Here is a 25,474-nt window from a genome sequence, read left to right on the forward strand (position 1 = left end):
CTCTTTCACCCTGTTACCATTGTTCCATGTGGTGTGTGACAGTTTGAGACCTGTTCTCTGTTTTTTATTACCTAAGGTAGCAGGAACAAAGTGAGAATTATGTGTCATCTAGGATGTGTTGCATCCTTTTAGAATGAAGATATTTTAATGTTTTCTAGAACAGTTCATCTAGGATAATGGTATTGAGACTTGATTGTTCCTATTGCATGAGGTACTATATGAAACATCATTAGCAATGTAGACATTTTCAGGACAATATGGTAGAAGAGCTCCGTGGCAGAGCATTTCTTTTTGTTTAGCTTTTTTTTCTTGTTAAGTTCTTCAACAGTAAAAAATAAGTCTGTACTTCAGTTCCCAGCCTGTATAGTAGTATCACATCTGCCTCCCCTACTAGTCTGTTGTATAAATACATTAGATATGAGGCACTCAGATACTGTTGTGTGATAAACAGGTGGCTGTCTGGGTTTCTTTTTTTTTCTTTTTCTTAGCAGAACTAGAGGCTGAGATCTTTTTAGATTCCTGAAATACTGTTCTCCAGTGACTTGAGATAGAATAACGCACAGTAGAATAAGCTAGCAAGAGAGACAGATTGACATTTCTCTCTGAAACACCTGAAAGTTGGGGCAGAATGGAGAGCTGACCTCAATAAAGACATAAATGTCTTAGAAATAATACAGTACATCCTCACGCTGTGTGCTTTATTCAAAGGGGAAAAAAAATAACAAATGGAAAAAGTTTGCTAATATATTAAAGCCAAACGAACTTAATCCTACATTTTAATCTTTTTGAGGAGTACTTCTATTAAAAAGGCTCTGCTGGGTTTTCTACTGGTGGTGTGCAAACTTTCATAAAAAATGTATGGAAATATATAATGAAGACACAACTAGATTTCGACCTGTTTCATTAGCAGCCTGGCTCTTGGGAACATTTGACCTAGATCTGCCTACTAATAGACAAACTTCATAACATTTCAAGACAAATTTTCATAATGGATAATGTTCACTTTTGCACTGAGGCCTGAACACCACCTATACCCTTCTTAAATTCTGTCTTTCCAGACTTGAACAGTATTTGATTCAGCTGCTGGACTCAAGTTCAGTCTTTTATATGGAGCTGAATGTGCTTGATGTGAAGAAAGTTGGTGGGGTTTTTTTGGGTCCTTTTTTTATTGTTTTGTTTGGTGTTTTTTTCTTTCCTATTTGATAAAGATACAGTAAACTTTCCATAGAGAGTACATAGAATTTCTAATAGATGGGGACTGGGAATGAGAAAAACTTGAACAGATGTTCAGAGATTCATGTGAACAAAGCCTTTTCAGTCAAACCATGTTCCAAACTGGAGACAAAAAGATCTGTTGTGTGGATCTGAATGAATAAGGAATGTATGTAAACGAATGGCAAGGCTGTTTATCACCACTGGAGAGATGCTTGTGTTTGGTGGAAATTCAGTCCCAGGTAGAAAACCTGGTAAGTAGATGCACTCTAACTATCCATAGTACCACTTTGGGAAGTAGGCTTAGGTGATAAACACTTTTGAAACAGCTCATTTAAAATTCTTCTTCTGACTTTCTTGTCTGTGGGAGCAGCACATTGTCTACATGCAGGCTGACTGACTGGCAGTCAGGGCTAGGTTTGATAATAAAAATAAATGATAATGAAAAATGTATGGGTAAGTGGCACAAAGCATAGACGGGGGAGGGCCTCTGTTATGTGTACTGGCACCAGAGTGCTGCATAATTACTGCAATATCTGCAAGTGGGGAGTAATTTCAGTACTGGCATCTTAAAAATATTTTAAATGAATGACCATGAAAAAAAGTGAGTCCAGAGTTAGTCTTTATCTGTCTTTGTGGCTCAAAGACTAGATTCTGATTTGATGCCAGTTTCATGGTAGTGGAACTAAAGAATTTCCTAAAAGGAATGAATTCCAAATCAGGACTTTTTGAAGGAGGGCTGGAGGAGGGCTGGGCACTAGGATACATACAATGCGGTTCATTCTGTAAATTCTTGGTTTTGGGAAAAAGTGAAATTTCATAAACCACAGAATCCATGCTTTATTTTAGAGGTTATCACTGGGAACAAGGGAAAAAACCAAAACCTGTATCCCAAATATTAGTGAGTGCGGGCAGGGAAAGGAATGAAGATTTAAAGAAGGAAAGATGCCTCATTCTAAATGAGATTTGGAAATAGCTGGAGAGTGGGTGAGATGGAAAGATATGAAGGCTAGCTTAGAAATGTGATGTACATGATAGAGCTCTAATCCCAAAAGGGGCTTCAGAGTGTTCTAACAGTCTAAACAACAGAGAAGACTAAGATTATGTAAACATAAGTGAAATCTTATGCAAGAACCAAAGATGCAAGTGAATAGGCTAAGGAAAAAAAAAAAGTCTATTCCAGTGAAACATCATAGAACATTTTTTTTCATGTGTAGGCTGTATCACAGCTAGCGAGTGGGTTTGCACTGGTTGCAGTTTAATTTGCTGTTGTCTTCATTGTGTTTTCACGCTGCAAAAATACCCCACCAAACCCAAATTACTGGCCTGCCAGCCCAGCCATTTAAGGTATGGGACTATGCTTTCTTGCTCACTCTCAAAACAGACTACTTTTTCTTATAAACACTCAAGCATATTCTAAGAGCTACTTTCTCCCAAGTTCCAGGTCTTCCTTAAGAAAGGACTTGGAAAGATTTGTTTGTTGTTTTAGAATTGCAGAATAATTGAATAATTCAGGCTGAAAGTTATCCCTGGCTGTCATCTAGATCTATTGAAGCAGACTGATCTAGGTCAGACTTCTGAAGGCTTGTCCATCCCTTTTCTGAGTATCTCCAAGGTTATATATCCTCTGTGGGCAACCTGACCACATTTCCGTTGGAAAAGTTCTTCCTTAGATGTAAATAGAATTTCCTGTTTTCCATCCTGTTTCCTTTGTGTCTTTCCTTACCACTAGGTACTTAGAGAAGAATTGGGCTCCATCCTTTCTGTATCCTCCTATTCAGCATTTGTTGGCAGTTAAGAGCTCCCTTTAGCCTTCTCAAGGCTGAACAAACAGTTCTCTCAGCCTCTTGTCATACTTATTGTAGGTCTTAGTCCAGGTTCATGGGGTCTGGACAGATAAGGTGTGACAAGGACTGAGTGCACTACAGCCCAAGCTACCAGGTCTGTCCTGAGACCAACTTTTCCTAAGTGTAGCAGAAGTAATTTTCAGCCAAGGCTCAAGAGCAGTAAACAGGAACATGAATAGAAGTATATTCTCAGTCATTTTCTTTGATGTTATGACATTTCCTTGTCGCTGTTTAATTAAATAATATAGACGTGCCCAAGGTCTGTTCCCAGAAACAACTTAAATGTATGTACTGTTATACTACCAGAACATTCCCTGGCAAGCTTTTGGCCCAGATCAATCTCTATGCTCTCAAATATTTGCCATGAACTGTTCAGAAGTTAGCCTAGGTCAGGCTTATCAATAGCTAGTTAAGATATCAATACCCAGCTTATAATAGTGTTTAGTAACAGGAACATGAGCTGTTCTGTGCCAGTTGATCTCAGTGTTAGTGAATGGTCCCACATGCAATTAATTTATTGACAGGGATGTAACTCTAGACTTGATTCTGCTAGAGCAACTCAATGTAGCTTCAGTCCAGCGTCAGAAATCTCTGCTGAAACTGCATTGAAAGAGGATAGTGATCTGGAGCATGTGGGAGTTAAGAATGAAATTGAATGGGTAAGACCAGAAAAGTATACTTTGAAGAGAAACATATATGTATTTCTTTAAGCTTCTTTTAATGTCCATTTTTTTTGCAACAGAAAATTCTTTTTAAACTGGGCAGGAGGCAAACAGAGAAGAGATGGAAATAGTTGAAAACATAGAATATTTCATGTTCCAAGGGATTTATAGCTTTCAGCTATAATTTCTTTCCATTATTGGCTTGTTAGACATTAGATTACATTGTTTTTGTATTTCAACACAACTACATGGAAAATCACGCAGATGTCAGGCAGAGTAATCTTGATTCTCAAAATGTTCAAGAGAAAAACAATCTATGCCTGATTTGCTTGTTTTTTTCACTACATTCAGGTTATACTTAGATATTGAGACTATGTGTAATGGAGCATTCCACAACCCAGGCACTGGTTATGAAATCACCTTACATTCCATTTGTAAAGAGTTCTAGAAAACACTATGAGAAACAAGAAAATATCAACCACATATCAGAGTTGATCTGGTATTCAGTATTATTATCTGATCAGATTAAATCTGATTTGATCTGATGGCTGACCCTGCTTTAAGAAGAGGGTTGAAGGGGAGATCTTCTGAGGTCCCTTCCACCTGAATGATTCTGTGATTATGATAATTATTAGTTGCACCAAAGCTCATACAAATAGTGTAACAAAGGGAAATGACCTATCACTCAGGGGTTGATTTTATGAGCTGTCTTTAAGTGCTAAGTGCTCTTAACTCCTACTGATTTTCACAGGAACTGAGATAACTGCAAGCTGTGTGAGAAACATCAAAAAGTTCAATCCAGTAGACATTTAAATTACAAAATACACTTCCTCTAATTTCAGAGTGGGTCTAATATTGCATAAGTATAAGGAAGAAGCATCAAACTCTCCAGCTAAGGATTTGCCTAAAAGCAGTTCCAGCTGTGGTAAATGGAGAGTGCTGTTCAGACTGTTTATGAAAAATTGATGGGATAGGCATTTAGTTTTCCATGAATCACCAAGATGGGAAGGCAGTGGGTTAGTGGAGATGATATAACAATACAAAATGTTCACATCATGGGTAGGGACCACCTCATTGCCATGGACAAACCTAAGCTTTTCTGAACTTGCTAGATCTTGAGACAAAGATTGAGGTAACTGTGAACCAAATTATTTTTTTTTGCTGCTTCCAGCCTTGTTGACAGAACAGATAACATAACCTATCCAGAAGGAATTTATCTTCAAATATCTAGTGACATATTTCCAGGTTCATAACCTGAACCGCATGAAACCTATGCAAAAAAGCCTGGTTATTATGTATGTCAGAAATAGTAATTTTAATTAGTAATATATATATTGATTGCAGGAATAAAATAAAACACACAGTTCAGTGGCTGGAGGAACGTCATACAAAGTTGTTCTCAGAGAGGCTGTAGGTTAACAGCACTTCATTCAGTGGTGTCATGGTCTGCTCTCTTTCAGGTTGATAATTCTTTTCACTCTTCCTTCTCTTCCCAGTTTTGCTCCTACCACTATTTGCACAGTTGCAGAGTGAACCGGATCAGAGAACTGATCAAATTAAAAGGGGGAAAAAGGTGAAGCCATTAAAGCTGAGTCACTGTTACAGAAAAAAGCTGGTTGAATGACAGCCTGAGAATGTGGTTCCAGGGCAGTTTAAACCAAACTAAAGCTGAGCTTGCATGGTTTTAGCTTTTCCTGAGCAGCAAAGCAGTGTGACCTAGATTGTGGCATGAGCTTATTCTGATGGTTCATGGTGTAGTCATGCAAGGGAGGAGGATGAATTCTCTAGACCAGATGTTATTAGAATAAATTCCTGTGGAACCACACCTTTTGACATCAAAGTGACTTTTAGTTGTCATCAGGAGAAGGTGTTGTTACCAGCCAGTGACGTACTGGAGATATCATCTTTCCTACCCAAAGAGTTGACACAGTCCTTATTTAATAGGGGGAAATTCAAAATTATCTTCTGTTACACTGAGGTAAATGTAACCTTTGATTAGATAGATTCAGATCAGTAAGAGATATTTCAACTTCTGAACAAACTGCTCATCTCCTCAGCACATTGGTCCAGTTTGTCCTCGGGAGAAATGAGAATGCATAAGAACCGTATGTGTGGTTTTAAAAGCTGGTATCACAGATGTTCAAAAAGAATGAAGTATCTTTCAGTAATCACCAATAACCAGTACAACAGAGATGGAAAACCTGATTATGCAGGTCAGTAAACCAAGGTACATATCTCAGAAAAACTTCTGGCACTTGGTTAGGTCCAGCTGGAGACCAAGTAGTCTGGAAAATTTAAAAAACCCATTTTCTTCCAGGAAATGAGACAGAGCTGTCTCATTTGTTATGACTATGCAGGAAGTTCTGACTGAATTTGAGGCTACAATTCATTTTGCCGTTAAGAAATTGAAGAGATTTGAAGTGGTGGTACCAGAACCCATAGGTTCTAATTCTGCAGCAGCCAGCAAAACAACCTATCTGAGGGGAAAACAGATTCTGAAAGATTTGACACACCAACTGTATTACTACAGTTGTTTGGTTTCAAGAATTGGCATTCTTGAAAGGAAAACAATTGATCCAGAACATTGCCAGCTACCACTAATTAACGGAACACTCTCTTCAAAGGTAGTATTTGCACCTTTAAAAGGAGGTTGACAAACCTGAAAGGGTTCAGAAAAGAGCTATATAAATTAGTCAAGGTCTGAAATATTCTGCTTATCACAGGTGATCAAAACTCACTCTGACTTGGGAACAAGGAGTTCAAGAGATATCTTGCTATAAAAGTACCTACATAAGGAAGAAAATGTCTGATAGCAGATGCTTTTTTAATTTAGCAGACAAAGCAAATTGTTGGACACTGAAGTGAGATAAAGTCAAACTACAAACATGATACAACTTTTTTTTTTTTTTTTTTTTTTTTTTTTCCCCTAACAGGGTGAGTAATAAATCACTGGGCAGTTTATTTGGAGTTAGAGAGGCTCTGTTCCTAACAGGTGTTCCTGCATATCCACTGATGCATTAGAAATACCTTCAAGTGAAGGAAGAGCTTCCCCTTTCCCCACTCCCTGCCCCCAAATCCAGCACCTTTGTTAAAACAGGCTGTTTGCTATGACATGACTTTTTTGTTGGGCCTGCTCATATCATAACTGACAGCTCTGGGTTGGGAACTGAACAGAACTGCTGCTGCTTTGCTGGAATGAGAGACTGGGCTTGCCCCTCTGAAGCACTGGGCTCGCTGTGGTAGCATGCTGAGCAGCATATGCTGTACCAAACTGGAACTCTTTCCAAGTTCATTCACTTTCCAGGAGAAAAATCAAAAGAAGTGTGGCTTTATGCTATTTCTTATCCCAAATGGTATCATTGTATACTACAGTTGAGCCTTAAAATCTCGTAGGAAGGGAGAGGATGAAGACATGGGAGAAACAGAGAATAGAATTAGTCTTGACTTCTTGCTTCACAAATGGTGTTTTGGTGTGTAGAAAATTACTAGATGTTGGGAATGGCCTCATTTGGCAACTTCAGTAAATTTTGCTGATTTATTGTAGATGAGGAACTGTCCCTTTTGTCTGTGTGCGTGTTTGCTTCTGTGATGTGCAATCTCACTAGAAAAAAAATTGAGAAAAGCATCATGCATGAAAAGTATATTTACAACTGCGTATCAAGTTAGGTGAAAAGACTGAATGGCTGAGACATGAGAGATCAATGGAAGGAGACTAGTCTTATTTAAACCTCTATTAATGTTTTGGGAACTTGCAGCCTCTTAATGAAACATCCAGGGAATAAATTAAAAGTGAAAGGAGAAAGCACAAAGAAGTAGTTCTCTTTCTAGAATAAGATTCATCCAGGATACTGCTGGCTGAGACTTCCAGGCACGTATGGTAGTATATTTAGTCAGTGAAAGAAAATTGAAAAAAATTAAGAAACATTGATCCTCAACTAACTTAAAAAGGGAATGGGTTGCAAATTACATCTGACTTTTCAAATAGATGAAGACAAAAAGTAAACAATTGAACTATGTTAATCCACTAGCTAGGTAGAAGTCTACCAGCTGAATAGTGTTTTGTACTTTCAGATTGTCAGATTATTTTATGTATATTTCTAATAATTCTATTATTTTTTTTTCTCCAGTCTTCATTTTAATTTTGACAAAGGTAGGACAATTTTCAGAGGCTTGAATTTCAGGCAGATTTTTTGCTGGTCATTATCTCTTTTGTTTTGTTCCTATTATGTTTTCAGGAAGGTGTATCTAAATTTGTAATGTCATGTGTTGTATGCTGTTTGCTGAAGGCAATCATTCTCATGATGAATTTGTATGTGTGGGATGAAAATATGCACATCAGCTTCATCTAGTATTCCATTAAAATTGGACCACAAAGCTCAGTGACACACAGCAAGGTGCGGTGGTGAATTTATGTTGGATTGCACAGATATTTGGATTTAGATGCATGTTGGCAAACAATTAATTTTACGATCTAAAATCCTCTCTGTACCAAAAGAATAGGAAAGAGTCTCTCTTCTCACTGTAATGGGGGGAAAAATTATACAGTGAACCTGCTAAATTGGAAATAGTTTTGCAACTAGCCCAAAGAATATGAGAGGTAGCTAGGGAACAACAATGCTGTTTTGTAGCAGCTCATTAGATTTCAAAATTTGGTTTCATTCTATGTTAGAATCAACCCAAAACCTTTCAACTTTTTGAGAAGGAAATAGAATTTAATAACTTTTTTCTTTTTTTTTTTTTTTAGAGTGAATCAGGTCAGTTTTTGTCTTTTGTTCTCTCTTCACAGACCTTAGATCACAGAAACTTACAACTGACAACTTTGTTGAAACAGATTTGTCAGCTTTCCATTTTCTTAAAATGTTCTAGCAGCTCTACTATGTAGGTGGTTAGTTATTAAGTGTACCTTTCGTACTTGGATACTCCAAGGAGACTTCAAGAATTCACTTAAAAGGAAGGGTTCTCTTCTGCTGTGTCTTCTTCAGAGACTGCCAGCATGAGAAAAAGCAGCTACTACATTTACAAAAAGAGATAGAAAGGAAATGAGATACAGTGATGACCAAGATGTCAAACTGAAAATCTGAATTCTTCACTTTAAAAAATCATTATCTCTTACCTTCTATGTTTACAGGTTGGATGCTCAGCTAGAGTTGACAGAAATGTAACCATATTGTAATATGCAGAACTGTCCTTATTTGCACTGGCTGAAGTTGACTACACTTCCCCTTTCCTGTGTCCTGGCTTTTTCTGCCTTGTTCCTCTCCTTTCTTTCTCTGGGCTCCAATTTTCTTCTTTCCTCTTCCCGCTCCATTTCTTCCTCCTCATAACCCAGCTTTTAGGTTGCCTTTGGCCATCTGTATTTTCTTGCATTCCCAAATGTGGCATTCTCCCTGGAAATCCTGTATGTTCTGCTTCAAGTGCTGGCAGCAAGGAAGAATTTACTCAAATTCTGCTCACTGAAGCACCAGCTCCACATGGCCATCAGGATTTGAGTAAATTTCACTTTGCTGCCAGCACTCAGAGCAAAAAGCTGCATCAAGAGAAAACAACAAAAGCTGTAAGTTCTAAAAGGATTTTCTGAACAAGAATTAGTTCATTTATATGATGTACCTTACATAATATCAAAAGAAACAGCATAGCTGCTGGGCTATTAGGTTCATGATTCTTCTTATTCTTCGTCAGTATTGTAGAAGCTACAGCCCTGACTCATGCCATTTTATTGATATGAAACAATTCAGTTTGTAAGACTAGAGCTTTAAAACCTTTTTCTACTATGGTCATTCTGTGATACTAGATAAGTTAATTAATGGCATTGCTTCATTTTTCCTCATGTGAATGAACATATATAATTTCAATGCATTGATAACATTCAAAATATGTTTAAAGGTTTTGTGGTACTGGAGAACATGATTGCAGCTGTTACGGATGTGTCCAAAGTGGAATAACTAGTTCTGGTTGCAGCAAAAAACTATGGTGGCAGCATAGGTATCATGATCCTGTTTGGAGTGCTGGGAAATATTTGGTGGTGGAAATCTACCTTACATAGTTACAGTGCTGTCAGCACAGGACTGAATTAATGTAAAGCTGACCTTCCTGAGTTACAAACAAAAAGTGGGGTTTACACATCCCTTGGACTCCAATGACAAGTGTAACCTCTAACTCTGCCTTATAAATCAGGAATCTTTATTGGGATTAGTCACGTCACTCAGAGAATATTTCTTCTGATCTGTAACTGAATAACTGCAGTTTCTTCTGGCACAAATATAGAACCTTTGGGACTAAATAGAAAATTCATTCTCCCCTCACAGCCCCAAGAGTCTTCTCTGACCCAGTGTCCATATAGAATTTGCATAGACTGCAACTGGGGAGCAAACCACAGCCAAAGCAAATTAATTTCCCAAACCAGATGGAAATTCATGTAAATACTTTTGTGATGTTTGCTAGTTCTTATCATGTGAGTGACTCCCTCACAGATGATGCAGTCTGCAACAGGACACTTTGGGAACTTATGTCATACAGGCAGGATAAAAAAGTAATTGGCAAAAAGATTCTCTGCAGACTTATGCGCAACTTTGACAGCAGCTGCTTCAATTCTCAGCTCCCTTTTCCATTAATTGTTTCAAAGCAACAGAAGAAATAACGTCTTCTCTTGTATATTTCCAGTGATATAATTCTGCCATGGTGATGTCAGAGAAGAAAATTCAGACTAGTCTAACCTAGGAAATGCAATTTCTGAATTACTTGGTAACTGAATATGTGGGGTTTACAATGAATATGAATGTAATTTCTTTTTTTTTTTTTAAAGTGTCTGATTCCCGGAAACAAATACCTAGAGTTTTGAAACTGAATATTTTCACATTGAATAACACACAAATGCAGTCCTGTGTGTGAAGATGATGTGCCTTAAGAACTAGTTAATGGTATAAATTATTGTTACTATTCCTAGTCCAATAACATTTAGAAGGCCCTTGTTCCTACCTCCAATGAGATACCATTCAATAAGTCACTGCAATGAAGGAAAAAGCCTTCTAGTGAAATCTAAAATGCCAAGATAAATAAGATTTGAAAGAAAAGAATAATGACTGTCCCCATTTACTGGTAGGGATAAGAGGCACAAGTCCTGATATACAGTTTAAGCAGAATTTACATGATGGGCTCAGAACACTGTCCAAAACCCCTTCCTTCATTCCTTGTTCCCTATACTTAACTCACTGCAGACATTTAAGCTTCTGATGATTTTCACAGGTTCACAGGGTCTTCGTTGAGCTAAGCATCAAAGTTCCCTATGCAACATCTAAACAGGTTTGAATCCATAAGGAGGTACTCCTAACCTGTGGTCAACAGTTACTAAGAACGTTAGGAGTTCAAAAAGAACAAAGAGAATCTTTTGAATAATCACCTTGCAGAAATGTGTTGTGAGCTTGCCTCAAACTCAGGGTGCCTGAACTGGCACTCCAAGCAGTCCTCCAAGCAGCAAGCTTCAGAGGTTAGAGAAGAAGCTTAGGAGGAGCCCAACTCTAAGATAAGGAAGTGGGGAACACTACCATATTGTGTGACTGACATCATATAGTATCATTCTGGGCATACTGGGACTCATAAATCAGTGCTTGGCCCTGGCCAAGGAAAGAATATGTTGCACAAAGGATATTGAGATAGATTCACTTGCACAAAAATTTGTTAGAAGGGTCCATAGCTGATGGCATACATTGACTAAAATAGTGAAAGTAACTTTAGGAAGAAAAAGAAAACTAAAACAAAAACAAAAAAGCAAAAGAGGACAAAGAGAAAGTAAATCTTTTGCTTCAGTCCTAGTCTAACTAGCATAAGACAAAGAGGGAGAGGGGAGAGGGAGCTGTTTCCAGATATACATCCTCTCCTGGGTGTCCTTTACAGTGCAGCAGGGTTCCCACATAATATTTTCCCCACAGCAACTATGAAGTTGTCATTATAACACACTGACTCCCTTTTGGTAGTGCCTGTTTGCAATGCTGTTAGTGTTGATTGGAGCATACTTTGATAAGGGCAGCTGTTGCATGCTTGTTAATAGTTAAGGGTTGTGCAGGCAAAGTAGTGGGTCCCCTAGTGTGAACCAAAACCTATAATCAAAAGGCAGGAAAAGAGGGAGGAAGAAGAGGTGATTTTCAGCCAGTGGCAATTGGATAAGTTCTCTTCCTGACTGAGGGATCTGAACACTAGGCTGAAGAGTTAGACACCAGCTTGTCACCTGTGTTGACTCCAGACACCTGCAAAGTCCTGTAGTAGACAATTTGTTTCAAAGGGTCACTAAAACTTAGGCAAAACTGCCATTTAGGGGTCTCTAAAGGATTCATGGTCTTTTGGCCTCATTACACACACACATAATTAATTTATTCCATGCATGTCATGCAAGGCCTCTTTTGCAGAAATTTTACTGAATCCTTTCCAAGTGAGTCCAGATAAGCAGCAGGTGGACAAGGTACAGGAAACCACTAAACTTTGTCAGGTTTTGTCATGTAGAATTAAATTATGCTGAATGATGATATCATAAACAGCAGCAAGGACTTAAAACCATGTGAACACAAAGAAAGGCACCCATAATTATTACCATAAATGTACCTTAAACAGTGATAAATTAGGCAAGAAGTATTTCTATTTTTTATAAATTAATTGTGAAAACAATACTTCCAATAGTCCTGATGGCATTAAATTTCTACTTAAATTTCCCTTGAGACTGATCCCTTCCTTCTCAGAACGAAAGTTGTTTAGAACTTCCAGTCCCTGATATTTTCAGCTTTTTGCTCTTTAAATTTATTCAACCAGTGAAAAATGTCCTTACTACCATAAAAGCCTCAAAAATTGTGGATAGGAAATCAGAGAAAAATAAAAATATTGAATTATTGAGCAGGGAAAGTAGTCTACAGCACCTATTAAAGGAAGTGGAAAACATATAAAGAAAGAATTTTACTCCCTACAAAATAGTATCTGTGTTTTTAGCCTAAATATTGAAAGATATTATTTTCAAAATGTTAAAAGAAGTGCGAAAACATTGCATTTTCTTAGAGACATGACTGATGGAAAGACTTATTAAACCATGTCCAATATTCCCTGTCAAATGCTTAATTTTTAGTATCCCATCAATATCATAAGTAGTAGCACTTTCACCTGTGTAGCTGATTAATGGATCTTTATGTGAGAGAGTTTTCCTTGAGACTCAGCCTAAACTGTCTTTTATTGTTTCTTCTCTCCATATCGCCAAGCCCATCACTTCACATATTATTTACATATTTGCATATTGTTATTATGCTAAATAATTCCTGTTCATCCTCATTACATACTTTACATGTTGAAATGCCTTCCTAAACTAGACTGGAAATTGTTACTGGGAATGTACAATTAAAAATTATAATAATGCTATTCTGCTTTCCTCAAAGTCTACTCAACACAAACACCAAGAGGATCAAAAGCAGAGAATCAGTCGGTATAAGAGCAGAGCCTTTACAAAAGGTCAGCCCAATGTCTGATATGAACAAGCTGTCAGGGAAGAGATCTTTTGGAGCCTGCACCTTCCTCTTAGAGCCCCTTTCCAGCCCCATGACAGCTGCAGCTCTATGCTTTGACTTTCTCCCAGCCCTAACCTTAATCGTAACCCTAGAGCCACACAAAGCCTGAGACCAAGGTTCCCAGCCACACACAGGAAGAAGTTCTCAGGGAAGAGTTGCTTTTGCTTCTTCCACTCCTTCTCTGCTCCCACTGCATTTTGACTCTTTTTCTCTTTCCCAACTTTAACACTACATGTTAACACTATACATAGGACACTGCCTTGTCTTATTTCGAGCGTATGTCACCAACCCCTGCTCATTCCACCTGCTGCTCCAGGTTCTGTATTGCAACTCCTGAGCTGCAATTAAGGTTGTTTTTGTGTTTATTGTTGGGAGAATGAAAAAGCCTACAGCTGTAAATTGAATGGGGCTGGGAATGGGCTGCCAAAGCGAGTGCTGGGCTTCAGAGTTCTCTCCTGAGAACTTTTTCATCTTGCTATGGATAGGGTCTTGGGCTAAAGTCAAGACCCAGCTCCAGCTTTAGGTTTAGGATTTTTGTTAAGATTACAGTTCGGATTAGGATTGGCATTTTGAGAGAAGGAAAGCCCAGAGCAGCACCTGAAGTGACATCATGAAGGAGCTTTCAGAGGATACACATGTGGAGGGATTCAGGAAATGTATAAAAACCATGGAGATTAAAATTTTACAGAAATCTTTATAGTTATTTGTACCCCAGGTATTGGGGCTTGTATTTGGGTATGGCATGAATTTTTGTGTAGCTGAATACGCATAGTATTTTGACTGAAAGATGTATCTTAAATGTAAGAGGCATCCCTGCTTAGGTTGTCTTTGACTGCAAGATATTCCTGCCCCACTAGCAGTCTCTTACTGAAACAAAGAGGGTGTATATCAATACATACATTCCTGACAGAAAAATAATTAATGTAATGGAAACAGTTTATATGCCAGAAGAGGTCTTTCTGTCTGAGAGATTCCAGACCATGGTAATGGACATTTATCATCTTTGCAGAAGCTTTGAAATATTTCTTGTTCATCTCCTTTTTTTTTTTTTTTTTTTTCCTCCGTTCTAGTCATGCCTCCTATTGAATGTGCATCTAATCAGGAAGAGATTTTGCAATATAATGAGCTGCAGTAGCACCAATAATTAATGCCATTCAACTTTGTAGTCATGATTTTCTATTTTCTTTCATCTTTGGTAGTTATTTACCCCTGTGCAAAGTGAGTATAACACTGACAAATCAGATTGCTTCTCAATTTACATATATACAATGTCATTGCTTAGGAAAACAGTACTTACATGAGTAAATGAACAGTTAAACATCTGACTTACCATTTGCATCTGCAATCTTAATAATGGCTTGCATAAACTAACTGTGCAATTGTGCATGTGTTTTTGTGTATGCACCTGCTTTATGGTTCTCTTCACCTCTGTTACACATACATTTATGAAAATTTAGCATCTAATGTGTTTTGGTCCCCATTTCTGTTTTTTATTTAAAAGATGGCAACTCTATCAACACCAAGTTCCCAATTATCTTGGGTCATTTATTCAATCAGTGTATAGTCTGAAATAAAGATAACATCTAAGAGTTTATCGCATCTTTTCTCCCAAAAAAAAAGATTTTTTTTTTTATTTCTCTCAGCCAGTTACTGAAAAAGATCAATGTACAACCATACAGTAAAGCATAATTAGCTGGCAAAATTGTACAGAAGCTGACACAGAACTGCGTTATTGTAAATTAACTCTAAGGACTGATTCTCACTTAATTGTAAACTGTTCCATCATCTGCCAGTTGCCTCATTAAACAGTAGTATTCCATGCAATCACTCTGTGAATTGTATGTATTAGAGGAAAAACTACTCTTCAGGATATTCTGACCAATAGCTTAAGCTACAGTTAGCTGTTTAAGTGTGTTACAGGTACTTACCACAGAAAGACCCCATGCTTTTGTGACCAGCTGTGGGCCTTCATCAAGACTGATGAAATCAAAGGAAAGACTCCCAGCAAGTTCAGTGTATTTAGGATTTGTTCCTAGTCAACATTACTAGCGAAGTATAGAAACAGACCTCTGATTGTGGAATGATAAAAACAATCCTATTTCAAAATAACACTAAATGTTGCTACTCATAAAGCATTTGGAAGGTGAATACTTCAACAGATTAATTTAGTTAAGCATTTCACGAAGACAGGCGTTTTTGGCATTACAATTTCTCAACAGTTCTGGAGAAGACAGATAATTCAGGCATAATGTACCTAGAGATATTACCTATAGTTATTTACTTATAATTATTTTTCTCATCCAAGTATTTGCTCTTGAAATCCAGTGAAAAGTGAAATTCAGGCAACAGGCACATGATTTCAGCAGATATACACCTGCTAGTGGTTATCCTTTCAGGTGTTACTTTTTTTACAATAAGGAAAAGGTCTTTCCCCTATTTTCATTGACCAGTAAGAATAGACATGTAATACCTCAGGTTTTGCCATGAAGAGGAGATTTGTTCCTGGAAAAGCAGATTATAAAAAAATAATACTGTTTTTTAATTTTTTTAATTTAACCCAAAACCTCCACAACCCAATATTTTTGAGGGGGGAAAAGAATAGAAGAGAAAAAAATGTCACCTGCTTCCTACAGAAAGTTGGCCATCAAAGAAGATATAAGGAGAGGGTTGAGTCTGAGAAAGGAAGAGAGAGAGGGAATAAATGTGAGCAGATGAACAGACCAAAGCTCTGCCCAGGACAGACAGACAACCCTAAGCAGGATGCTGGAACTCAGGGAATCATATTGGGGCTGTTACCTCAGAGAAGCTAATGGTTAAGAATCTGTGGTTATAATGCTGGTGGTTGAGAAGGACTGTAGTTGAGCTGTAGCATGTGATGAGACCAAATTGGAGCCCAGAAGAAGACTTAAAATGGTAGAAGTCATACAAAGGTTGTGAGATCTTATTCTGAGTAATGGAGAAGAGACTACATGTCTTCTAGTATTGTCAGAACTGTCTTTGCTCAGTAGAACATAAGAAAAGGTGGGTTTTGACCATTGTGTTTACTGTATTTCTCATGTGTTTGAAGGATGGGGTGGGAAGCAGGGAGCTGTTTAGATAAACGGGGTTCTTTGAGGTAAAGGGAAGAGAGTGACAGACAGCATGTACATTGTTAAACCAACCACAATAATTTGGTCACAAATAGCATCCTAGAAAACTGTTGTAATGGCTACAAAATCTTCTGTGAGGTTACTTATGCAGACTGTGGAGAAGCTCTTTTACTGGAAAAAAGTGTTAATGAAGGCTGCTTTGTGGAGAGCAGGTGGTTCACTAATCATAAATGCTGAATGCAGTGATTTTCTGGATTCCTGGGAAAGGTCTGTTCTTTCAGAAACTATAAAGAGCCAGTGGGAAGCAACTAGAGTGAATAATCTTTGAGCCCTGGTCTACTATGCCATCTCTGCGGCCAAATGACCATTTTGATTGTCTGGCATGGAGAGGATTGTAACTCATCCCACACTATTTCTCCCCTTTAAGAAATCTTATTCTCAGAATTTAAGGGAGTGTGTCTCTGTTTCCTGCCTTGTTGTCCTACCATGTAACTGTGGGAAGGCTTTTCCTAACACCTCTTCCCTGTATGCTGCATAGAACCAATGGGATGTCTGGCTTGGGTTCTGGTTCAGCAGCTGGATCACAAAGTGGCACTAGTCGGATTTTTGTAAGTTAGGATTTCAGGATCAACCCCAGTATTGATGAAAAAAGCTACTCATGAGTGGTTTTAAGCAAACAATCATGGTCTTAAGCCTGCATGGTTAACTGTGCAAAGCACATACACAGCTGACTAAATGCTATCTGTTTATTTGGACATAAGAAATACAGTCAGTGGAAGAAATTTACCCTTTAAGGAGTCTTTTATGTCTCTTCTGGGTTTGTTACACATTGCAAAACAATTGTCAGGATGAATGCTGTGTGTTTTCTCTGAATCTAAGCATGTGTGCTAAATTAATTCAAAGGTATAAATTATTTGTTCCAAAAGCATTATCCTTGCTTTTGCCTTCCTGACTGAAAAGCAACTGAAATAACACAGCTTTTTGGACGTATGTGGGGATTATACGGTACATTAACTTTGTCCTCATCCTCCACAGCAAGGTGAATTTAATCCTTTTAGGGTATATACAAGGGATGATTTTTGATCTACTGTGTGTTGCTTCATTATTGTTAATAATAATGATAGGTAGGTAGTAGACGCTCATTTTATATCTTCTGCATCTTGTCTATCTTTCCCTGTAGAAAAGAAATTTGAAGATCTCTCTCAGATATTTTAATTTCCACAAGAATCCATCAAACTCAGCATATTCTAATACTATAGTTATTCCAGTCATGCAAGGCACTTTACTAATTAATTTTACTTTTGGATAGATCTGGACTTAAAGCACAGTTCTTCAAAGAGGAGTCAAATGTAACACCTGTCAGTCTTCCCTATTTTACACATTAGTGTTCTGATAACTTCAGTCAGTGCTGATGTCATCATTCACAACGGCAAAACATAAAACACTAGTTAACTTTATCACAAAATTTCCATCACATGATCATGTCCTTTTAAACTAAATCTGATTATGTTAACTGTGATAACAAGTTATAATTTTTTCATAAAAAGTTATCAAACCTGAATGCTAATACTATATATTTTCTTTATGTAGATGATACTGAATGTGAACCCTACTTGAATGATAGTGGATACTGAATTCATTTACCGACAGAGAAACTAATTCACTATGGAGTACACTTGATGCAGACATCTTCCCATTGAGAAATGAGACATACTGCATTTACAGTTTTGCTGAATGTTCTAGTTTCAAATTAATTATAAAGAGGGAAGAAGAAGTCCATCTACAGCAAAAATAACCCATTGTTATGAAGACTTTCTCCAATGTAGTGGCAGCTCCATTTGAAAGAATAATCACTGATTCCTTTGGGGATATAACAAGTCCTGCCAAGATATGTAGCAGGCCTCAAGGGAGCTGACAGGACAAACTGTGAAATGCAGTGACTGCTTATATAAACAGAAAAGTCTTGAGACTCTTAAGGATTATATAAATGTTAGAGGACTTAATAGAGACATGATCAGCCAATTTGCATACACCTTAGAACACAAACTGACCATACCTGTTTTTTTTTTTTTTTTTTCCCAAGAAAACCAAAAAGACCAAAAAGCTTATTATGTTACATACAAAATATATGCAGTTATACTGGCATGCTCAGAACATACTGCCAGGCAATTGGAAACAGTATTGGTTAGTGGACTAACAGCACTGGGCAATGGACTGATATTCAGACAGTCCAAATCTAAGTCCAAGATAAGTTGGTGTCTTGTCAAGTCATTTAACATTGGTGTTTCAGTTTCTTCTATTTCAAAGAGGGAAATACTACTGTTTATCTTGTAAAGTTCTTTGGATCCATGAGAGAAAGTAAACTACCCATGAGCTTAGTATTGTTGTTGAGTGTTTTCATGCAGTTTTTAGTATTTTTTTTTTTGGTATTATCAAGCACAGCTTGATAAAATGCTCACTCAGTAAGACAGTTCTTTTAAAGCAAAGGGATTTCATCCTCCTTGAGTCCCCAACAAAATAAATTGGTTATTTGAATTAGACTGAAGACTGTTGTTCTTTGGCATCTGATTTTCCAGACCTCAATTTGTGCAGCTTTGAACATGGAAATTCTTTTCTCCTAGGACATGCTTATTGCTTCCAAGTGAGGCTTTTGCAGCTTCCTCACTGTTGGATCTTATGTCCTTGTTTGTCTTGTTGATACACTCGAAAACTGATGCTCTTCAACAATCATTAAAAACTCATAACTTCTCAAAATCCCTCATCTCCACATAGGTAGTTGTCTGGGATAAAGTGTGGAGTACGCATGAGAATTCTAGAAGAATGTAAAATAGTAAAAATAGTAAGCTAGTTCATAGTTATTAATTTTTAATATTAAAAAACACTTCAGAATTTTAGAGGGTTTTTTGGCCCTGTTATGACAGTATCTGAGAATACAACATTCCCACTGAGGTAAGAATTTGTCCATTGCCTCTTGTCCTTTAACTATGGACCTTTGTGAAGGGACTGTGCCTCCATCTTCTTTACATCCTTGCATTGGGTAGTTGTGAACAGCAATAAAGTCTCCCTAAGCTTTCTCTTCCAAATGCTGAACAAACACAGCTCTTTCAGCTTCTTATAAACCATGTGCTCCAATTCCCTATCTTAGTGGCTTATCTCCTGAACTTGGTGCAGCATGTCAACATGTTTCTTATCTCAGGGAATCCAAAATCTGGATTGCAGTACTGCAGATGAGGTCTCACAAGTGTCAAGTAAATGAGAATTGTCAATTCCCATGACCTGTTGTCTACATTCTTGATAACACAATCTGGCATGCAGTTGGACTTCCTCTCTGCAAGGGCAAGTTTTGTTCCATTTTCATATTCATGTTACATGTTACAGAACTGAAGCTTAAAGAGCCAAACTCCCATAAACTGTATATTTATTTCAGCATAAACAAAAAACCCCAAACCCCTATAAAAAACCCCAATCTTTGACAAGCCGTAGACTGCAGTCTGGCTAATGTATAGGGATTGCATGATATCTTGCTATTTGCAGACCATTTGAGATGAGTGGGAAGTAGAGGGTGTGTTTTAAAAACGTCACATGAAATTTGATGTAACTGAGAATCTGTGTTTCGTGTGTTGGTAATCTCAAGACAAAATGTCATTTGTTTGTTCATGTCAACTACTTAAGAGTAGCTGAATCAAAATCTCTGGGTTAGTCAGTCCAACATGTTATTCTATTCCTGACCACAACAGTAACAAGTTCACTTTTGAGATGCAATCTGTAACAGAAAACATGAGATGCTACAACACCACACAAACATTTTTAGCCCTGTATTTTATAGTACTGCTCAAGCAGTTATGACTCGAAAATGTCAAGTATTAAGTCAAGCCTGAAGCTGAAAGTTGGTCTTGACATAACTCAAGGAACTTGGCAACCAGTAATAAATTCAGCTTATAGAATGCCTATCTGTAACTAATATATTTAAATTCAATATTTTAACAACTTTAGAATTTATTGCTCAACTTCCAGTACAGAAAACATTTAGAATAGCTCACCAGCTTTTTATCACAGATGCCTGATTCGCATGGCTACTCTAGTCTACTCTTTCAATAACTGCCCTGTGACTACATTCTTGGCCTCTTTTTGTTTGTTATTTAAGATTTGTCCAAGAAACAGTATAACCCTAATCCCCCCTGTGCTTGTTTGGCAACATCCCATTCATTTTCCTAATAACAAAAGAAGTTATAAAAATTATTTGAGTAACATGCTCTACATTTTCTCTGAACATTTATTTATTTCTTATATTTGCTATGTTTACACTGGAATGTATTCATCAGATCAGACCAGAAGTCCATCTCATCGAGTACCTTTTCTCTAAGTGACTACATATTACCCTGAGAGGTGTAAAGATAAATCATATAGGATATTGTTCTGGGCAAAATTTTCTCATAAATCTGGGCAGGAAACTGAAAGAAGGTTTTTTATAGTATCAAGGATCATATATTATATAATCAAATTTTGTGGTAATTTGACCCTGAATCCCTATTGTCTTTTTGGTTGCCTTTGTTAAAGCCATCTAAATTTTCTTCAGTTTTAGCTTTTCTAAATCCAATTAATGCAAATTTTTGTCTTCTGCAACGTTGTTATTTACTCCCTGTTTAGACTATTTGTAAAAACCTGTATCACTGAATCTTTCCAACACCGTTAACACCTGCTGTGCTAACCACTAACCCTTTCTGCACATAATCTGTCATTTCAGTCCCATGGGAAAGTTGTATCCATCACTCAAGGCACTTTAATTTCCTGAATATCTTCTCCCAGATTTTTCAAAAAATCCAAGTAGATGTTTTTCCATTCCTTTTTATACTTTCAGCTGATAATTCTTCAAAAGTTCTAAATAATTAAAAGGGGCATTAGTTTCCACTAGCAAAGCCATCTGACTCCAGAAGTTATCTTATTCTACGTATTTAACACTTAGAAACATGATGTCAAATTTTTATACAATACTGAAGTAACAGACACAGTTCTGTAATTCTAGAAGTCAGTCACGTATCAGATGTGAGAGAAATGAAACTATACCTATGATTTAGCACATTGATGTGGTAACAGATTTTCAAAACATAGCTCTGACAGCAGGTTTGCAGGCCTCACGTTTAATTCCATTACAGTCAAGGTCTGTGTATTCACATAACAGTCAGTAGACTGGCCTCTTGTAGAAAGTCACATCTGTGTACCTACCCTTCTCTTCTGCACTGTATACAAGCACCCACATGTCTTAAACATAGATGTAGCCCAGTAAAAACAATTTTTGCCATTACTATTAAAAAGCCACAGGCTTTTTATTGACCTAGCGATGCAGGGTCTTAGAACTTGCTGGGCTTGTCTTAGCTTGAGCTGATTTTAGCTTGTTTTACAAGTGTATAGATGTAGTTGGTAAGAAAAAACAGCCTTTGGTATTAACTGGGACAAAGAAATAAGGTTGCTCTCAAGTCCTTTCAAATAAGGCTCTCCTGCCCCCTTCTTACAGAAGCCTGGAGCTGTTGACTTTAGGAGCTAGAGGAGCATTAAAAGAGTGTGAGTAGCACTAGAGAAAGGAGGTAGGTACTAAGAAGATAGTATATAATTTCCTGTAGTATTAAGAGGGTTCTTCTGTACTACTTAGATAATGAAAAACATATGCATAGGTATAGTTGTACCTGGGCATAACTGGATGTTACATTTTGATTACATGCTAAAATATTAATTGGACTAACAATAAATTCTTATCTATGTATCTAAGCTGAGTTCCCTTTTTTCCTGATAACAAGATTTTAGTACAAAACATGAACAAGCTTGTCAAAAGCTCAACACTACATGCATGCCAAGCTTTGAAATCCTAAGCAGTTTCATTGACATTAAGAGGGACAGTTCGTGTTCAGTTACACAGGTGCTCAAGTTCGGGTTTTTTTGGGAAGTATTAAGAGGTTGTATCTTCATTCTTGATGCTAACTCTTAGTGGAAAATACACCTCTACTTTTAGCAAGTGCCAAATGTTATTGTTCAGAAAGCTGGAGTCTCCCTAATGAGTAGTATCTGAGCTTAATCACTTGATAAATTGTAAGTGCTGTTTTTCTTCTAATGCCCTAGCAACTCTATCAGTGTGGTTGCCTCTTTTTATCTTTATTTCTTTATTCTTCTGTCTTTGTTTCAGTTATTATAGTCTCATTTGCACTCCCTCCCCTGACATCTTTTGATATACAATCATTATAAATCATGGGCAGTTTTGTAAAGTTCAGAAGGTTTTTTTCATTATACTACAGTTAATAACTCATTACAAATGTTATTTCAGATCCCTTGTGTTTGCAAAGGATGACCTCATTTAATGGTATGGAAATGGTAGGAGCGAAAGGCACTTTTCATCATCAAACCATCAAAAAAGAAGAACACAAATTACATCATGGTATTGTATCAGTAAGCAAAGCTGCCTGATTGTTATTATAACTGTGATTTTTATTTTGCTGTGGTGACTGAACCCTACTTGAGGATCAGGGCACAGTTATGTGAAGTACCACATCAACATACAGCAGATGTTTAGACATCTCATATGATGCACTGTGACCCAACAGCAAAATATGTGCACTGCTTCCTCTAGTCTTGGGGAAGAAGGGGTTGCACACACGACTCCAGCTTTATTTTCTTTGTTAAAGGGGCATCTCTCACTATGAAGAGGAATTTCAGCAGAGAATATTTTTTATCCTAAAGACGTTAAATGTTTTACCTATGCCCAGTTTCTTCCTTGCTTGCAAGCTATTTCCCAGTGAGACTATTTGCCAGGCAGATGTAGATATACAAGCAGGAAATATGATGATGAAATTGAGGTTAAATTACAAAGACACAGTATCCGGACACTGGCATTAGAATTGTTGCACAGTGAGCATGCTGTGATTGTTAGGGGGAGGCTTCTTCTAAGTAAATTATTGCTATTGTAAGGGAATCCAGTGATGCTGCCAGATATAATGTCCCCTTTTTATCAGTACTATGTGCATGTTGTGTTTACACAGTGCACACAGATCACATTGAACTTAAACAAAGGAAATATGGCAACATATAGAGCATTGGCTCTAGAAGACTTCTTGTAAATGCTGTTACCTAACCAACCAGGAACAGCTGCTTGTATTATTGAACTTTTTGGTCTCCAACTGTTTGGAAAACTCCTACCAGTACTGAAGATTGTCTTTGTTTTATGCCCAAGTGCATCTCATATGACTTCACAGTTCCTGAATAACTTTTTTTGGTAAATTCTTCATAATTTAAATGAAACTTCCCTTGTTTTAGTACTTGAAGTTGTCAAAATGTAGTGGAAAATGGGCATATGTCTTCAAAATTCTGACCAAAACCTAAACCTCCATGCAACATCAGCAGCATTGTCAATACTGTATCTGTTCTTCCACATGGGTGTTAAATCTCTTGTACCATTATCATACTGTGATTTCTCTTGTTCAGTGCTTTGGGGTTCACTCAGATTGCCTAGTTGTTGGTTGATTTGCTGTGCTCAGCATCTGTTACTGTCATGTGGATTATTTGCTAATTTCTCCTTAGATGGAATTGCTGGTTTCCAAAAGACTATTCATTTCAGCAGACTCTTCTCTGTTTTTTGACAAATTGTTGGTAGAAGACTGCAAATGAGGTAAAATGTCTTTTAAAATGTCACAGATACATTCACCATACACACTTTAGGAACTGTAATTTGAGATTTGAAAGAACTTTCCTAATATTAGGCCCCCAGAGGAATCCTATGACAAAAAGTAATCTGTGAGAAGTAAGCACCTACTAAGTATGGGGTTTTTTGTTTATAACAGAAGACATCAGTGGATTAATTTTTGGATGTATTCAGGTAATGGCAGAGCTTGACTATCTGTTTGTAGAGAAAGGGTTTCAGAGCTGGAAATGAAGTTTAAAAGTAAATCAGAGTGGGAGATTATATGTCTACCCACATGACCTTTTTCTTTTTTTAATATTCTTCCTAACTTGAGCAGAAAATAAGAAATATGAGATTTCCTGTACAGTGGAAGTATTTGAAACATTGTATTTTAGGAAACTCCAACATGGAGCTCTTAGAGTATTTCTGACCACTCTCTGTCAGCCTTGTTATGGGTGTCTCTGTAAGGTGACTGGCATGTGCAGGCAGCTCCCACTTGAGACACAGGAGCCATTTTTTTGGTGGGCTGCCAAAGGAATAGGGAAGTGACATCCTGGCAGTGCAAGTCCCTGAGCTGTCTGCTAGTTAGACTGATGTGAGATGGAGATCTTAGTAGTGGAATGACCTGAATATCTGCAACAAGCCTTTTCTCTGGGAAAATGACAATTTACTCCAATGATGTTCTTAAAGGAAGTGTACAATTTTGAGCAACTTCCCCCCTCTAAACCCTCCCTGGAAATATTTTTATGCTCCAGGATAAAAAATTGTATTAAAACGTCAGACTTTGGCCTTCTATATTCTCAAATGTGTGATCTTCAAGATGAACTGTTTAGTCCGATGTACAATAAATATTTAATTGTTCATATAAAGTAGAAGATTTTTGTGTGGAGGTAGTAAGAGATAACCACTCATGAAATGACAGTTCCCAGGGAGTTGAAAGGAGTCAGTTGTTCCATACATGAAAGGAAGAATAAGCAGATCGTGTATTTGGAATGAAAACTTTTCTATCCGGAGTAGGCTCCCTAGCTTTAATGGTCTAAGCAGTTTTAAACAAGTCTTGTTCAATTTCATGAGTTTATTTTATTCAGTGGTTTGGGTTTTTTTTTTCTTTTTTTCCAGGAATTTTTTTCGAGGTCTTGGTCTTCCTAGCCATCCATGGACTGCAGGAGACATAGATGTTAATGAGAGAGGTTGATGCTCTGTATCATGTGCAGTCCCAACACTTTGATCCAGTCCTAGAACTTTGTCCTTGTTGTATCGAAGTTCCCACTGAAACAGTAAAGTTTAATATATGTGTTAACTTCTACAGGTTAATGATTCCCTGCTTGCACTTTCTGTTTTCTATAGACATTTCTCCAATGAAAGATTAATTTTTTGAGGGTATTTTAGGGTCTGGACCAGCAAAGACATTGAAGCCTCACAGATTCTCAGGATGCCTAATGATATGGTTGGGTGCCCATGTACT

General features: G+C 37.4%; 1 long non-coding RNA gene across 1 annotated transcript in view; it reads left to right on the forward strand.

The window, feature by feature from the left end:
* The first annotated feature begins 1,394 nt into the window (after nucleotides 1–1,394).
* The window catches only part of LOC141942482 (uncharacterized), a 50,078-nt gene continuing 25,998 nt past the window's right edge, over nucleotides 1,395–25,474 (forward strand). The window contains exon 1 of the long non-coding RNA XR_012628635.1: nucleotides 1,395–1,466. This is a non-coding gene — a long non-coding RNA (uncharacterized LOC141942482). The remainder of the gene's footprint in view (nucleotides 1,467–25,474) is intronic.

This window comes from Strix uralensis, chromosome 4 (assembly GCF_047716275.1).
Source record: "Strix uralensis isolate ZFMK-TIS-50842 chromosome 4, bStrUra1, whole genome shotgun sequence".
Lineage (NCBI taxonomy): Eukaryota > Metazoa > Chordata > Aves > Strigiformes > Strigidae > Strix > Strix uralensis.